The sequence below is a fragment of the Oncorhynchus masou genome, chromosome 29 (assembly GCF_036934945.1).
Source record: "Oncorhynchus masou masou isolate Uvic2021 chromosome 29, UVic_Omas_1.1, whole genome shotgun sequence".
Taxonomy (NCBI): Eukaryota; Metazoa; Chordata; class Actinopteri; order Salmoniformes; family Salmonidae; genus Oncorhynchus; species Oncorhynchus masou.
Window position 1 is genome coordinate 5807625 of NC_088240.1, and position 19280 is coordinate 5826904.

Below are 19280 nucleotides of genomic sequence, written 5' to 3' on the forward strand. Positions count from 1 at the left end.
TCTAGTATCTAGCCTCTAGTATCTGTCCTCTAGTGTCTATCCTCCAGTATCTATAATCTAGTATCGATAATCTAGTGTCTATACTCTAGTATATATCCTCTAGTATCAATCCTCTAGTATCTATAATCTAGTATCTATCCTCTAGTATCTATAATCTATTATCGATAATCGAGTGTCTATCCTCCAGTATCTATCCTCTAGTATCTATAATCTAGTATCGATAATCTAGAATATATCCTCTAGTATCGATACTCCAGTATCTATAATATTGTATCTATAATCTAGTATCTATCCTCTAGAATCAATTCTCTAGAATCTAGAATCTAGTATAAATCCTCCAGTATCGATAATCTAGTATCTATCTACCAGTATCTATAATCTAGTATCTATCCTCTAGTATCTATCCTTTAGTATCTATAATCTAGTATCTATAATCAAGTATCTATCCTCTAGTTTCTATAATGTAGTATCTATAATCTAGTATCTATCCTCTAGTATCTGTCCTCTTGTATCTAAAATCTAATATCTATACTCTAGTATATATAATCTAGTAGCTATACTCTAGTATCTAGTATCTATAATCTAGTATCTATAATCTTGTGTCTATAATCTAGTATATATAATCTAGTAGCTATACTCTAGTATCTAGTATCTATAATCTAGTATCTATAATCTAGTATCTATCCTCTAGTGTCTATCCTCTAGAATCTATAATCTAGTATCTATAATCTAGTATATATAATCTAGTATATATAATCTAGTAGCTATACTCTAGTATCTAGTATCTATAATCTAGTATCTATAATCTTGTGTCTATAATCTAGTATATATAATCTAGTATCTATCCTCTAGTATCTATAATCTATAATCTAGTATCTATTATCTAGTATCTATCCTCTAGTATCTATCCTCTAGTATCTATAATCTAGTATCTATAATTTCGTATCTATAATCTAGTATCTATAATTTCGTATCTATCCTCATTATCTATTCTCTAGTATCTATAATTTACTATCTAAAATCTAGTATATATAATCTAGTATCTATCCTCTAGTATCTATCCTCTAGTATCTATCCTATAGTATCTATCCTCTAGTATCTAGTATCTAAAATCTAGTATCTATAATCTAGTATCTAAAATCTAGTATCTATAATCTAGTATCTATCCTCTAGTGTCTATCCTCTAGTATCTATAATATAGTATCTATAATCTAGTATCTCTCCTCCAGTATCTCTCCTCCAGTATCTCTCTTCCAGTATCTCTCCTCCAGTGTCTCTCCTCCAGTTTCTCTCCTCCAGTATCTGTCCTCCAGTATCTCTCCTCCAGTATCTCTCTTCCAGTATCTCTCCTCCAGTATCTGTCCTCCAGTATCTGTCCTCCAGTATCTCTCCTCCAGTATCTGTCCTCCAGTGTCTCTCCTCCAGTATCTGTCCTCCAGTGTCTCTCCTCCAGTATCTGTCCTCCAGTGTAATTTCTCTCACAGTGGCCGTAGTCTCTTGACATGTCACTCATGCTCCCAAGGCATAATCAGCTTCAGGATTTCCTGGGTTAGGATTTAGATATTGTGTCTTTGTATTGAACTCTAAAGGACAAGAAATCGTCCATAATCTGCTTCATTCACAGTGTTTTGTATTCCCTGTAGCCTATCTCGTCCGTTTTACAAAGCACGCCATTTTTTGGTTTGTTGTTGTATGTGATATAACAGGTGTGGGCGACACCGGGACAGTGTCCTACTTGACAGCACTGTGTTATTCCAGCAGATAGGACTCTGTTGGCGAACAGATGATTTCCACCGTCTATCACAAAGAAGCTGTTTAACATTTATATTACAAGTGATGGGATTTAGCATAGAGAAACAAACAGCATGCACACCGTTAAACACAAACAAACACCTCTCGCGTCACAAAACAGAATAATGTAGGTGATTTGCAACATGGAGATTCCCCGGCGTTAATAAACTATCTCTATATCAATATGTTGATTAAGAAAATGCTAACTGGACTAGCACTTAATGAAACATTGAAGAGCGTTTGTTAAAAAGCAAAGCATCTGTCCTGCATTAACAGACCCATTAATTTCTGACCAATTTAATACAAATTAGATTCATTTTTTTTTTTTTGGGGGGGGGGGCGGATATAGCTATACATATTTTCCATGAAGTCTATTACCTTTTACTCTGGTTATCTGAGGATGTATTAAATAATAGGTTAATTACTGTAGACATCACTCTTAGGTGGTTATTTTAATGTGTTTTTAACATATCTACATTGGATTCATTTATTTATTTTAAATGGGATTTCTCCCAGAATGCCACTAATGGGGTAGTGGTTGACTTTGATGGCCCTGTGAGAGTGCAGTAAGAGCTTGACGAGGCTCAAGTCTCTTTGTAGCCAGTACCTGAGGTCCAGTAGGGGTCCAGTAGGGGTCCAGTAGGGGTCCAGTGAGGGTCCAGTAGGGGTCCGGTAGGGGTCCGGTAGGGGTCCAGTAGGGGTCCAGTATGGGTTCAGTGGGGGTCCAGTCGGGGTCCAGTAGGGGTCTGGGGGAGGTCCAGTGGGGGTCCAGCAGGGGTCCAGTAGGGGTCCAGTGGGGGTCCAGTAGGGGTCCAGTGGGGGTCCAGTAGGGGTCCAGTAGGGGTCCAGTGAGGTTCCAGTGGGGGTCCGGTAGTGGTATGGGGGGGGTCCAGTGGGGGTCCAGTAGGGGTCCAGTGGGGGCTCAGTAGGGGTCCAGTAGGGGTTCAGTGGGGGTCCAGTGGGGGTCCGGTAGGGGTCTGGGAGGGGGGGGGGGGTCCAGTAGGGGTCCAGTGAGGGTCCATTGGGTGTCTGGTAGGGGTCCAGTAGGGGTCCAGTAGGGGTTCAGTGGGGGTCCAGTAGGGGTCCAGTAGGGGTTCAATGGGGGTCCAGTAGGGGTCCAGTAGGGTTTCAATGGGGGTCCAGTAGGGGTCCAGTAGGGGTTCAGTAGGGGTCCTGTAGGGGTCCAGTAGGGGTTCAATGGGGGTCCAGTAGGGGTCCAGTAGGGTTCCAGTGGGGGTCCGGCCACAAGGTCTTAGTGAGAGGGATCAAATGTAGTGAACACTTAACTAATAAAGGTTCAAGGAGGAATCTGTCAAGACAACAAATTGTGGGAGAAGGAGAAATGAATTGACTTGATATAAACATCAGTGGCCCAATGAGCTGCTTCTCGTACCGTGACTCCATCTCACTGAGTAGACAAAGAGAGAAGAATATGAAAATGGGTGTTGAGCACTGAACAGTTTATTATCCCCATCAATCATCATCATACATTCTAGAAATGTAAAGTTGTGTTTTCAATTACCAACTTTAATGAAGTAATAAGGTCATGAATAAATCTCTGATTTGGTCCTGTGTTGTTGTGAGCTAATCAGGCCTCTGGAGGGAGCGTGTGAGTGTGGATTTGTGTGTTTTAGTGTGTGTGTTTTAGTGTGTGTTTTATTGTGTGTGTGTTTTAGTGTGTGTGTGTGTGTGCGTGCGTGTGCGTGTGCGTGCGTGTGCGTGTGCGTGTGTGTGTGTGACATGAGAAATTTGTCATCTAACGTTTCACCAGTACCAGTCTCTTTAGAGCCTATCAGTGCCAATCAGTAGCGCCATACAAAACCCTAATCGACCCGCAGGCCCCTACTGCAAACAGCGGACACACCTATCCTTTGATCTGAGCAGAATAATAGTTCAATCTAGTACAGGCTGAATATAACTGAATGAACAGCACAGACGGAATATAACATTACATTTTATTAAATAGTTTTGAAATGGCCTCGTCTCTAAGGGAAGATCCTTGGAGCCATATGATGTGATGGCAGGAAGCTAGGCTGCTTCCACCGACCCCCCCCTTCCCGCTGTGAGGAAGCAGTACCAATGAAGAGCCTTAAGGCTACGATAGCCTATTAGAATCACCACACAAACCGTTAAATTAGCATGAATAGGCTGCAGACAACCATAACTTGAGGCTGAAAGCCACAATTCTCAATTGATATATTCTAATTGATGACCACCAAGCCACTTACCACTGAGAGGGCTGGAGAATACAACCATTATAGAAGATAGAACTGTGACTGGGAGGGCTGGAGAATACAACCATTATAGAAGATAGAACTGTGACTGGGAGGGCTGGAGAATACAACCATTATAGAAGATAGAACTGTGACTGGGAGCGCTGGAGAATACAACCATTATAGAAGATAGAACTGTGACTGGGAGGGCTGGAGAATACAACCATTATAGAAGATAGAACTGTGACTGGGAGGGCTGGGGAATACAACCATTATAGAAGATAGAACTGTGACTGGGAGGGCTGGAGAATACAACCATTATAGAAGATAGAACTGTGACTGGGAGGGCTGGAGAATACAACCATTATAGAAGATAGAACTGTGACTGGGAGGGCTGGAGAATACAACCATTATAGAAGATAGAACTGTGACTGGGAGGGCTGGGGAATACAACCATTATAGAAGATAGAACTGTGACTGGGAGGGCTGGAGAATACAACCATTATAGAAGATAGAACTGTGACTGGGAGGGCTGGAGAATACAACCATTATAGAAGATAGAACTGTGACTGGGAGGGCTGGAGAATACAACCATTATAGAAGATAGAACTGTGACTGGGAGGGCTGGAGAATACAACCATTATAGAAGATAGAACTGTGACTGGGAGGGCTGGGGAATACAACCATTATAGAAGATAGAACTGTGACTGGGAGGGCTGGGGAATACAACCATTATAGAAGATAGAACTGTGACTGGGAGGGCTGGAGAATACAACCATTATAGAAGATAGAACTGTGACTGGGAGGGCTGGAGAATACAACCATTATAGAAGATAGAACTGTGACTGGGAGGGCTGGAGAATACAACCATTATAGAAGATAGAACTGTGACTGGGAGGGCTGGAGAATACAACCATTATAGAAGATAGAACTGTGACTGGGAGGGCTGGAGAATACAACCATTATAGAAGATAGAACTGTGACTGGGAGGGCTGGAGAATACAACCATTATAGAAGATAGAACTGTGACTGGGAGGGCTGGAGAATACAACCATTATAGAAGATATAACTGTGACTGGGAGGGCTGGAGAATACAACCATTATAGAAGATAGAACTGTGACTGGGAGGGCTGGAGAATACAACCATTATAGAAGATAGAACTGTGACTGGGAGGGCTGGAGAATACAACCATTATAGAAGATAGAACTGTGACTGGCAGGGCTGGGGAATACAACCATTATAGAAGATAGAACTGTGACTGGGAGGGCTGGAGAATACAACCATTATAGAAGATAGAACTGTGACTGGGAGGGCTGGAGAATACAACCATTATAGAAGATAGAACTGTGACTGGGAGGGCTGGAGAATACAACCATTATAGAAGATAGAACTGTGACTGGGAGGGCTGGAGAATACAACCATTATAGAAGATAGAACTGTGACTGGGAGGGCTGGAGAATACAACCATTATAGAAGATAGAACTGTGACTGGGAGGGCTGGAGAATACAACCATTATAGAAGATAGAACTGTGACTGGGAGGGCAGGAGAATACAACCATTATAGAAGACGGAACTGTGACTGGGAGGGCTGGAGAATACAACCATTATAGAAGATAGAACTATGACTGGGAGGGCTGGAGAATACAACCAGTATAGAAAACGGATCTGTGAATGGGAGGGCTGGGGAATACAACCATTATAGAAGATAGAACTGTTACTGGGAGGGCTGGAGAATACAACCATTATAGAAGATAGAACTGTGACTGGGAGGGCTGGAGAATACAACCATTATAGAAGATAGAACTGTGACTGGGAGGGCTGGAGAATACAACCATTATAGAAGATGGAACTGTGACTGGGAGGGCTGGAGAATACAACCATTATAGAAGATAGAACTGTGACTGGGAGGGCTGGAGAATACAACCATTATAGAAGATAGAACTGTGACTGGGAGGGCTGGAGAATACAACCATTATAGAAGATAGAACTGTGGCTGGGAGGGCTGGAGAATACAACCATTATAGAAGATAGAACTGTGACTGGGAGGGCTGGAGAATACAACCATTATAGAAGATAGAACTGTGACTGGGAGGGCTGGAGAATACAACCATTATAGAAGACGGAACTGTGACTGGGAGGGCTGGAGAATACAACCATTATCGAAGATAGAACTGTGACTGGGAGGGCTGGAGAATACAACCATTATAGAAGATAGAACTGTGACTGGGAGGGCTGGAGAATACAACCATTATAGAAGATAGAACTGTGACTGGGAGGGCTGGAGAATACAACCATTATAGAAGATAGAACTGTGACTGGGAGCGCTGGAGAATATAACCATTATAGAAGATAGAACTGTGACTGGGAGGGCTGGAGAATACAACCATTATAGAAGATAGAACTGTGACTGGGAGGGCTGGAGAATATAACCATTATAGAAGATAGAACTGTGACTGGGAGGGCTGGAGAATACAACCATTATAGAAGATAGAACTGTGACTGGGAGGGCTGGAGAATACAACCATTATAGAAGATAGAACTGTGACTGGGAGGGCTGGAGAATACAACCATTATAGAAGATAGAACTGTGACTGGGAGGGCTGGAGAATACAACCATTATAGAAGATAGAACTGTGACTGGGAGGGCTGGAGAATACAACCATTATAGAAGATAGAACTGTGACTGGGAGGGCTGGAGAATACAACCATTATAGAAGATAGAACTGTGACTGGGAGGGCTGGAGAATACAACCATTATAGAAGATAGAACTGTGACTGGGAGCGCTGGAGAATACAACCATTATAGAAGATAGAACTGTGACTGGGAGGGCTGGAGAATACAACCATTATAGAGAAGATAGAACTGTGACTGGGAGGGCTGGGGAATACAACCATTATAGAAGATAGAACTGTGACTGGGAGGGCTGGAGAATACAACCATTATAGAAGATAGAACTGTGACTGGGAGGGCTGGAGAATACAACCATTATAGAAGATAGAACTGTGACTGGGAGGGCTGGAGAATACAACCATTATAGAAGATAGAACTGTGACTGGGAGGGCTGGGGAATACAACCATTATAGAAGATAGAACTGTGACTGGGAGGGCTGGAGAATACAACCATTATAGAAGATAGAACTGTGACTGGGAGGGCTGGAGAATACAACCATTATAGAAGATAGAACTGTGACTGGGAGGGCTGGAGAATACAACCATTATAGAAGATAGAACTGTGACTGGGAGGGCTGGAGAATACAACCATTATAGAAGATAGAACTGTGACTGGGAGGGCTGGGGAATACAACCATTATAGAAGATAGAACTGTGACTGGGAGGGCTGGAGAATACAACCATTATAGAAGATAGAACTGTGACTGGGAGGGCTGGAGAATACAACCATTATAGAAGATAGAACTGTGACTGGGAGGGCTGGAGAATACAACCATTATAGAAGATAGAACTGTGACTGGGAGGGCTGGAGAATACAACCATTATAGAAGATAGAACTGTGACTGGGAGGGCTGGAGAATACAACCATTATAGAAGATAGAACTGTGACTGGGAGGGCTGGAGAATACAACCATTATAGAAGATAGAACTGTGACTGGGAGGGCTGGAGAATACAACCATTATAGAAGATAGAACTGTGACTGGGAGGGCTGGAGAATACAACCATTATAGAAGATATAACTGTGACTGGGAGGGCTGGAGAATACAACCATTATAGAAGATAGAACTGTGACTGGGAGGGCTGGAGAATACAACCATTATAGAAGATAGAACTGTGACTGGGAGGGCTGGAGAATACAACCATTATAGAAGATAGAACTGTGACTGGGAGGGCTGGAGAATACAACCATTATAGAAGATAGAACTGTGACTGGCAGGGCTGGGGAATACAACCATTATAGAAGATAGAACTGTGACTGGGAGGGCTGGAGAATACAACCATTATAGAAGATAGAACTGTGACTGGGAGGGCTGGAGAATACAACCATTATAGAAGATAGAACTGTGACTGGGAGGGCTGGAGAATACAACCATTATAGAAGATAGAACTGTGACTGGCAGGGCTGGGGAATACAACCATTATAGAAGATAGAACTGTGACTGGGAGGGCTGGAGAATACAACCATTATAGAAGATAGAACTGTGACTGGGAGGGCTGGAGAATACAACCATTATAGAAGATAGAACTGTGACTGGGAGGGCTGGAGAATACAACCATTATAGAAGATAGAACTGTGACTGGGAGGGCTGGAGAATACAACCATTATAGAAGATAGAACTGTGACTGGGAGGGCTGGAGAATACAACCATTATAGAAGATAGAACTGTGACTGGGAGGGCTGGAGAATACAACCATTATAGAAGATAGAACTGTGACTGGGAGGGCAGGAGAATACAACCATTATAGAAGACGGAACTGTGACTGGGAGGGCTGGAGAATACAACCATTATAGAAGATAGAACTATGACTGGGAGGGCTGGAGAATACAACCAGTATAGAAAACGGATCTGTGAATGGGAGGGCTGGGGAATACAACCATTATAGAAGATAGAACTGTTACTGGGAGGGCTGGAGAATACAACCATTATAGAAGATAGAACTGTGACTGGGAGGGCTGGAGAATACAACCATTATAGAAGATAGAACTGTGACTGGGAGGGCTGGAGAATACAACCATTATAGAAGATGGAACTGTGACTGGGAGGGCTGGAGAATACAACCATTATAGAAGATAGAACTGTGACTGGGAGGGCTGGAGAATACAACCATTATAGAAGATAGAACTGTGACTGGGAGGGCTGGAGAATACAACCATTATAGAAGATAGAACTGTGGCTGGGAGGGCTGGAGAATACAACCATTATAGAAGATAGAACTGTGACTGGGAGGGCTGGAGAATACAACCATTATAGAAGATAGAACTGTGACTGGGAGGGCTGGAGAATACAACCATTATAGAAGACGGAACTGTGACTGGGAGGGCTGGAGAATACAACCATTATCGAAGATAGAACTGTGACTGGGAGGGCTGGAGAATATAACCATTATAGAAGACGGAACTGTGACTGGGAGGGCTGGAGAATACAACCATTATAGAAGATAGAACTGTGACTGGGAGGGCTGGAGAATATAACCATTATAGAAGATAGAACTGTGACTGGGAGGGCTGGAGAATACAACCATTATAGAAGATAGAACTGTGACTGGGAGGGCTGGAGAATACAACCATTATAGAAGATAGAACTGTGACTGGGAGGGCTGGAGAATACAACCATTATAGAAGATAGAACTGTGACTGGGAGGGCTGGAGAATACAACCATTATAGAAGATAGAACTGTGACTGGGAGGGCTGGAGAATACAACCATTATAGAAGATAGAACTGTGACTGAGAGGGCTGGAGAATACAACCATTATAGAAGATAGAACTGTGACTGGGAGGGCTGGAGAATACAACCATTATAGAAGATAGAACTGTGACTGGGAGGGCTGGAGAATACAACCATTATAGAAGATAGAACTGTGACTGGGAGGGCTGGAGAATACAACCATTATAGAAGATAGAACTGTGACTGGGAGGGCTGGAGAATACAACCATTATAGAAGATAGAACTGTGACTGGCAGGGCTGGAGAATACAACCATTATAGAAGATAGAACTGTGACTGGGAGGGCTGGAGAATACAACCATTATAGAAGATAGAACTGTGGCTGGGAGGGCTGGAGAATACAACCATTATAGAAGATAGAACTGTGACTGGGAGGGCTGGAGAATACAACCATTATAGAAGATAGAACTGTGACTGGCAGGGCTGGAGAATACAACCATTATAGAAGATAGAACTGTGACTGGGAGGGCTGGAGAATACAACCATTATAGAAGATAGAACTGTGACTGGGAGGGCTGGAGAATACAACCATTATCGAAGATAGAACTGTGACTGGGAGGGCTGGAGAATACAACCATTATAGAAGATAGAACTGTGACTGGGAGGGCTGGAGAATACAACCATTATAGAAGATAGAACTGTGACTGGGAGGGCTGGAGAATACAACCATTATAGAAGATAGAACTGTGACTGGGAGCGCTGGAGAATATAACCATTATAGAAGATAGAACTGTGACTGGGAGGGCTGGAGAATACAACCATTATAGAAGATAGAACTGTGACTGGGAGGGCTGGAGAATACAACCATTATAGAAGATAGAACTGTGACTGGGAGGGCTGGAGAATACAACCATTATAGAAGATAGAACTGTGACTGGGAGCGCTGGAGAATATAACCATTATAGAAGATAGAACTGTGACTGGGAGGGCTGGAGAATACAACCAGTATAGAAGATAGAACTGTGACTGGGAGGGCTGGAGAATACAACCATTATAGAAGATAGAACTGTGACTGGGAGGGCTGGAGAATACAACCATTATAGAAGATAGAACTGTGACTGGGAGGGCTGGAGAATACAACCATTATAGAAGATAGAACTGTGACTGGGAGGGCTGGAGAATACAACCATTATAGAAGATAGAACTGTGACTGGGAGGGCTGGAGAATACAACCATTATAGAAGATAGAACTGTGACTGAGAGGGCTGGAGAATACAACCATTATAGAAGATAGAACTGTGACTGGGAGGGCTGGAGAATACAACCATTATAGAAGATAGAACTGTGACTGAGAGGGCTGGAGAATACAACCATTATAGAAGATAGAACTGTGACTGGGAGGGCTGGAGAATTCAACCATTATAGAAGATAGAACTGTGACTGGGAGGGCTGGAGAATACAACCAGTATAGAAGATAGAACTGTGACTGGGAGGGCTGGAGAATACAACCATTATAGAAGATAGAACTGTGACTGGGAGGGCTGGAGAATACAACCATTATAGAAGATAGAACTGTGACTGGGAGGGCTGGAGAATACAACCATTATAGAAGATAGAACTGTGACTGGGAGGGCTGGAGAATACAACCATTATAGAAGATAGAACTGTGACTGGGAGGGCTGGAGAATACAACCATTATAGAAGATGGAACTGTGACTGGGAGGGCTGGAGAATACAACCATTATAGAAGATAGAACTGTGACTGGGAGGGCTGGAGAATACAACCATTATAGAAGATGGAACTGTGACTGGGAGGGCTGGAGAATACAACCATTATAGAAGATAGAACTGTGACTGGGAGGGCTGGAGAATACAACCATTATAGAAGATAGAACTGTGACTGGGAGGGCTGGAGAATACAACCATTATAGAAGATGGAACTGTGACTGGGAGGGCTGGAGAATACAACCATTATAGAAGATAGAACTGTGACTGGGAGGGCTGGAGAATACAACCATTATAGAAGATAGAACTGTGACTGGGAGGGCTGGAGAATACAACCATTATAGAAGATAGAACTGTGACTGGGAGGGCTGGAGAATACAACCATTATAGAAGATAGAACTGTGACTGGGAGGGCTGGAGAATACAACCATTATAGAAGATAGAACTGTGACTGGGAGGGCTGGAGAATACAACCATTATAGAAGATAGAACTGTGACTGGGAGGGCTGGAGAATACAACCATTATAGAAGATAGAACTGTGACTGGGAGGGCTGGAGAATACATCCATTATAGAAGATAGAACTGTGACTGGGAGGGCAGGAGAATACAACCATTATCGAAGATAGAACTGTGACTGGGAGGGCTGGAGAATACAACCATTATAGAAGATAGAACTGTGACTGGGAGGGCTGGAGAATACAACCATTATAGAAGATGGAACTGTGACTGGGAGGGCTGGAGAATACAACCATTATAGAAGATAGAACTGTGACTGGGAGGGCTGGAGAATACAACCATTATAGAAGATGGAACTGTGACTGGGAGGGCTGGAGAATACAACCATTATAGAAGATAGAACTGTGACTGGGAGGGCTGGAGAATACAACCATTATAGAAGATAGAACTGTGACTGGGAGGGCTGGAGAATACAACCATTATAGAAGATGGAACTGTGACTGGGAGGGCTGGAGAATACAACCATTATAGAAGATAGAACTGTGACTGGGAGGGCTGGAGAATACAACCATTATAGAAGATAGAACTGTGACTGGGAGGGCTGGAGAATACAACCATTATAGAAGATAGAACTGTGACTGAGAGGGCTGGAGAATACAACCATTATAGAAGATAGAACTGTGACTGGGAGGGCTGGAGAATACAACCATTATAGAAGATAGAACTGTGACTGGGAGGGCTGGAGAATACAACCATTATAGAAGATAGAACTGTGACTGAGAGGGCTGGAGAATACAACCATTATAGAAGATAGAACTGTGATTGGGAGGGCTGGAGAATATAACCATTATAGAAGATAGAACTGTGACTGGGAGGGCTGGGGAATACAACCATTATAGAAGATAGAACTGTGACTGGGAGGGCTGGAGAATACAACCATTATAGAAGATAGAACTGTGACTGGGAGGGCTGGAGAATACAACCATTATAGAAGATAGAACTGTGACTGGGAGGGCTGGAGAATACAACCATTATAGAAGATAGAACTGTGACTGGGAGGGCTGGAGAATACAACCATTATAGAAGATAGAACTGTGACTGAGAGGGCTGGAGAATACAACCATTATAGAAGATAGAACTGTGACTGAGAGGGCTGGAGAATACAACCATTATAGAAGATAGAACTGTGACTGGGAGGGCTGGAGAATACAACCATTATAGAAGATAGAACTGTGACTGGGAGGGTTGGAGAATACAACCATTATAGAAGATAGAACTGTGACTGGGAGGGCTGGAGAATACAACCAGTATAGAAGACGGAACTGTGACTGGGAGGGCTGGAGAATACAACCATTATAGGCGGACGCAGATGATTTAGTGCTGATACTGGACCAGCCCCAAATCCCCGTCAGTTGCATGAAGAGGAGACGCCTTTATAGGGGACGCAGTTCCGGGATCCTTGGGAGAATTAGTCGGCAAGTGTGTAAACCACTTCTACCATCCGTTCTGTTGGCCAATGTGCAATCACTGGAGATTAAACTGGATGAGCGCAGTTCGACACTATCCTACCAACGGGACATAAAAAACTGTAATATCTTAAGTTCCACCAAGTTGTGGCTGAACGACAACATGAATAATATACAGTTGGCTGGATTTTCTGTGCACCGGCAGGACTGAACAGCTACCTCCGATAAGAAAGAACAGCTACCTCAATAACAGCAGGTGTGTGAACTCTAACATTAAAGAAGCATCAAGGTTTGAACAGCTACCTGTTAGTCTGATGAGTGACAATATACTGTAAAATTACAGTATGATGGGTGACAATATAATATAATAGTCTGATTGGTGACAATATAATATAATAGTGTGATGGGTGACAATATAATATAATAGTGTGATGGGTGACAATATAATATAATAGTGTGATGGGTGACAATATAATATAATAGTGTGATGGGTGACAATCTAATATAATAGTCTGATGGGTGACAATATAATATAATAGTCTGATGAGTGACATTATAATATATTAGTCTGATGGGTGACCATTTAATGGTCTAATGGGTGACCATATAATGTATTTTCAAATTGAGAATGACGAGACCGATGACCAGCGTACATTGACAAAGAAGGGAATGGTGCTTACGAAATATCACTTCTTCCCTATCATCCTACAAATGTCGCTGCATGCCAGACATATTACAGACTAAAAAGTTTTCAACCTGTCTGGCGCAGGCGTTCCGCTCGACAACATCTGGTGAAATTGAAGATTGCCAAATTCAAATGACAGAAATATAAATATTTAACATTCATGAAAATACAGGTGTCATACATCAAAACAAACCTTAACCTCTTGAAACTCCCCATCCCGGATCCGGGATTGTGACTAAGCCTCAGGCTCATTAGCATAACGCAACGTTAACGATTTCTGAAAATCGCAAATAAAATTAAAATAATGCGTTTGCTCTCAAGCTTAGCCTTTTCTTAACAACACTGTCATCTCAGATTTTCAAAATATGCTTTTGAACCATAGAAATTGACTAATTTGTGTAAGAGTATGCAAAGCTAGCATAGCATTTTGTGTAGCATGTAGCACGCAACATTTTCACAAAAGCCAGATAACCAAATAAATAAAATCATTTACCTTTGAAGAGCTTCTGATGTTTTCAATGAGGAGACTCCCAGCCACATACCAAATGCGCAGTGTTTCCTGAAAGCGTCTGTGTGTAGGAGAAATCGTTCCGTTTTCTACATTGCGCCTGGCTACCGAACGAACCGAAAATGCAGTCACCTACAACGTGAAACTTTTTCCGGATTAACTACATAATATCGACCGAAACATGGCAAACGTTGTTTGGAATCAATCCTCAAGGTGTTTTTTCACATATCTCTTCATTGACATGCAGTTCGTGGAAGCTTGCTTCTCTCTCTGTGCCCCATGGAAAAATACTGGCAGGTGACTTTTGCGCACCAATTTCGGCGCAGGACACCGGGCGGACACGTGGTAAATGTGGTCTCTTATGGTCAATCTTCCAACGATCTGCCTACAAATACGTCACAATGCTGCAGACACCTTGGGGAAACGACAGAAAGGGCAGACTCATTCCTCTTGCGTTCACAGCCATATAAGGAGATCATGAAAGACAGAGCCTCAAAAATCCTTGTCATTTCCTGGATGCCAAGTCATCTTGGTTTTGCCTGAAGCTCACGTTAAAGGGCACGCACAGAGAAGATATTTGTATTTCTGGACACGTCAGAGTGTTTTCTTTCGAACAGTAGCAATTATATGCATAGTCGAGCATCTTTTTGTGACAAAATATCTTGTTTAAAACGGGAACGTTTTTCTTCCAAAAATGAAATAGCGCCACCATAAGTGTAAGAGGTTAACTACTTGTTAATCCTGCAGCTGTGTCAGATTTCAAAAATGCTTCACAGCGAAAGCACACCATGAGATTATCTGAGGACAGCGCCCCGCATAAAAAAGCATGAAAAATTTCAACCAGGCAGTGCGCCACGAAAGTCAGAAATAGCGACATAATAAATGCCTTACCTTTGAAGATCTTCTTCTGTTGGCACTCCAAAAGGTCCCAGCTACATCACAAATGGTCCTCTTGTTCAATAAAGTCCTTCTTTATATCCCCAAAAACTCAGTTTAGCTGGCGCGCTTTAGTTAATAATCCACTGGTTTCCCTCCTTCAAAATGCAGACAAGATGAATCCTAAACGTTACCAATAAACTTCTCCAAACAAGTCAAACAACGTTTATAATCTAACCTCAGGTACCGTAATACGTAAATAAATGATCAAATTTAAGATGGAGAATCGTTATTAGTGACAAGATATTTTGTCACGAAAACATGCTCGACTATGCAGAAAACACTCTGACGTTTCCAAAACTGCAAAGATATTGTCTGTGAGTGCCACAGAACTAATGCTACAGGCGAAACCAAGATGACATTTCATACAGGAAATGCCCCAGATTTTGAATGCGCTGTGTTCCAATGTCTCCTTATATTGCTGTGAATGCGCCAGTAATGAGCCTACCCTTTCTGTCGTTTCCCCAAAGTGTCTGCAGCATTGTGACGTATTTGTAGGCATATCATTGGAAGATTGACCATAAGTGACTACATTTACCAGGTGTCCGCTTGGTGTCCTCCGTCGAAATTATTGTGCAATCTCCAGCTGCGTGCACTTTTCCATTTGGTTCAGAGGAGAAAGGCAACTGCCACGAATGATTGTTCATCGAATAGATATGTGAAAAACACCTTGAGGATTGATTCTAAACAACGTTTGCCATGTTTCTGTCGATATTACGGAGTTAATTTGGAAAAAGTTTGACGTTGCAATGACTTAATTTTCGTTTTTTTTTCTAAGCCAAACGTGATGAACAAAACGGAGTGAGTTCTCTACACAAATCATATTTTGGGAAAAACTGAACATTTGCTATCTAACTGAGAGTCTCCTCATTGAACACATCCGAAGTTCTTCAAAGGTAAATGATTTTAGTTGAATGCTTTTCTTGTTTTTGTGAAAATGTTGCCTGCTGAATGCTAGGCTTAATGCTATGCTAGCTATCAATACTCTTACACAAATGCTTGTGTAGCTATGGTTGAAAAGCATATTTTGAAAATCTGAGATGACAGTGTTGTTAACAAAAGGCTAAGCTTGTGAGCCAATATATATATTTAATTTAATTTGCGATTTTCATGAATAGTTAACGTTGCGTTATGCTAATGAGCTTGTGGCTATGATCACGCTCCCGGATACGGGATTGCTCGACGCTAGAGGTTAACAGACACTCTCATCCAGAGAGGGACTTACATCAGTATCTGAAACATTTCCACGATTAACAACATGATAAGTTTACCCATCATCCCTGTATCCCTCATATCCTCCCCAAAAACTTTACACCTCATACCCCCGTACCCCTCACACCACCCCTCAACCCCCGTACCCCTCATACCACCCTCAACCCCCGTACCCCTCACACCACCCCTCAACCCCCGTACCCCTCATACCACCCTCAACCCCCGTATCCCTCACACCACCCCTCAACCACCGTACCCCTCATACCACCCTCAACCCCCGTACCCCTCACACCACCCCTCAACCCCGTACCCCTCATACCACCCTCAACCCCCGTACCCCTCATACCACCCCTCAACCCCCGTACCCCTCATGCCACCCCTCAACCTCCGTACCCCTCATACCGCCCCTCAACCCCCATACACCACATGCCACCCCTCAACCCCCGTACCCCTCATACCACCCCTCAACCCCGTACCCCTCACACCACCCCTCAACCCCCGTACCCCTCATACCACCCCTCAACCCCCGTACCCTCATACCACCCCTCAACCCCCGTACCCCTTATGCCACCCCTCAACCTCCGTACCCCTCATACCACCCCTCAACCCCCATACACCTCATGCCACCCCTCAACCCCCGTACCCCTCATACCACCCCTCAACCCCCGTACCCCTCACACCACCCCTCAACCCCCGTACCCCTCATACCACCCCTCAACCCTCGTACCCCTCATACCACCCCTCAACCCCCGTACCCCTCATGCCACCCCTCAACCTCCGTACCCCTCATACCACCCCTCAACCCCCATACACCTCATGCCACCCCTCAACCTCCGTACCCCTCATACCACCCTCAACCCCCAGTACCCCTCATACCACCCCTCAACCCCCAGTACCCCTCATACCACCCTCAACCCCCGTACCCCTCACACCACCCCTCAACCCCCGTATCCCTCATACTTCATCTACCTCTCTCTCCTATACACATCAGCTTAGAGAAAAGGGCCAGATAAGCCCATCGTACCTCCTGCATTGGGGCCGATACTGGATCTTCTCTCAGTCTTATAAAATAAACTGTGGGAGTCTGAGACGTTGTGTAAATAAACATCACCTTGGCTGGGAGAGCAGCTATAGGTCCCAGGGATGGAAGTGATTGTTCCTTATCCCTGCTGATTAAACAGAGGTTCAAAAATATGTCGGCTATTACATTCTACCGGAAAATACCCCTTGGAAAATAATCACTGAATCATTGTGATTCGCAAAGGCCACGCGAATGAAGCCGGATCTCTCTACTTTTTAGTTCTGAGAAGAGAAAAATGCACTGTGTGTGTGTGCGTGCGTGCGTGCGTGCGTGCGTGCGTGCGTGCGTGTGTGTGTGTGTGTGTGTGCGTGTGTGTGTGTGTGTGTGTGCGTGTGTGTGTGTGTGAGAAGAGAAAACATGATGGCAGAATGCACTGTGGTGTCTCTCTACACCAGTCTGTTAGTGTCACACCCTGACCATAGTTTGCTTTGTATGTTTCTATGTTTTGTTTGGTCAGGGTGATCTGAGTGGGCATTCTATGTTGTGTGTTTAGTTTGTCTGTTTCTGTGTTTGGCCTGATATGGTTCTCAATCAGAGGCAGGTGTTAGTCATTGTTTCTGATTGGGAACCATATTTAGGTAGCCTGTTTGGTGTTGGGGTTTGTGGGTGATTGTTCCTGTCTTTGTGTTTGTTTCACCAGATAAGGCTGTTTTAGGTTTTTCATGTTTCTTGTTTTTGTATATTGTTCTATTTTCATCTTTATTAAAGATGTATCACAATAACCACGCTGCGTTTTGGTCCGCCTCTCCTTCAACAGAAGAAAACTGTGACAGTTAGTCCTGTTGGGTCTCTCTAAACCATTCAGTTAGTCCTGTTGGGTCTCTCTAAACCATTCTATTCGTCCTGTTGGGTCTCTCTAAACCATTCAGTTAGTCCTGTTGGGTCTCTCTAAACCATTCAGTTAGTCCTGTTGGGTCTCTCTAAACCATTCAGTTAGTCCTGTTGGGTCTCTCTAAACCATTCTATTAGTCCTGTTGGGTCTCTCTAAACCATTCAGTTAGTCCTGTTGGGTCTCTCTAAACCATTATGTTAGTCCTGTTGGGTCTCTCTAAACCATTCAGTTAGTCCTGTTGGGTCTCTCTAAACCATTCTATTAGTCCTGTTGGGTCTCTAAACCATTCAGTTAGTCCTGTTGGGTCTCTCTAAACCATTCAGTTAGTCCTGTTGGGTCTCTCTAAACCATTCTGTTAGTCCTGTTGGGTCTCTCTAAACCATTCAGTTAGTCCTGTTGGGTCTCTAAACCATTCAGTTAGTCCTGTTGGGTCTCTCTAAACCATTCTGTTAGTCCTGTTGGGTCTCTCTAAACCATTCTATTAGTCCTGTTGGGTCTCTCTAAACCATTCAGTTAGTCCTGTTGGGTCTCTCTAAACCATTCAGTTAGTCCTGTTGGGTCTCTCTAAACCATTCAGTTAGTCCTGTTGGGTCTCTCTAAACCATTCTGTTAGTCCTGTTGGGTCTCTCTAAACCATTCTATTAGTCCTGTTGGGTCTCTCTAAACCATTCTATTAGTCCTGTTGGGTCTCTCTAAACCATTCAGTTAGTCCTGTTGGGTCTCTCTAAACCATTCAGTTAGTCCTGTTGGGTCTCTCTAAACCATTCAGTTAGTCCTGTTGGGTCTCTCTAAACCATTCAGTTAGTCCTGTTGGGTCTCTCTAAACCATTCTATTAGTCCTGTTGGGTCTCTCTAAACCATTCTGTTAGTCCTGTTGGGTCTCTAAACCATTCAGTTAGTCCTGTTGGGTCTCTCTAAACCATTCTATTAGTCCTGTTGGGTCTCTCTAAACCATTCTATTAGTCCTGTTGGGTCTCTCTAAACCATTCAGTTAGTCCTGTTGGGTCTCTCTAAACCATTATGTTAGTCCTGT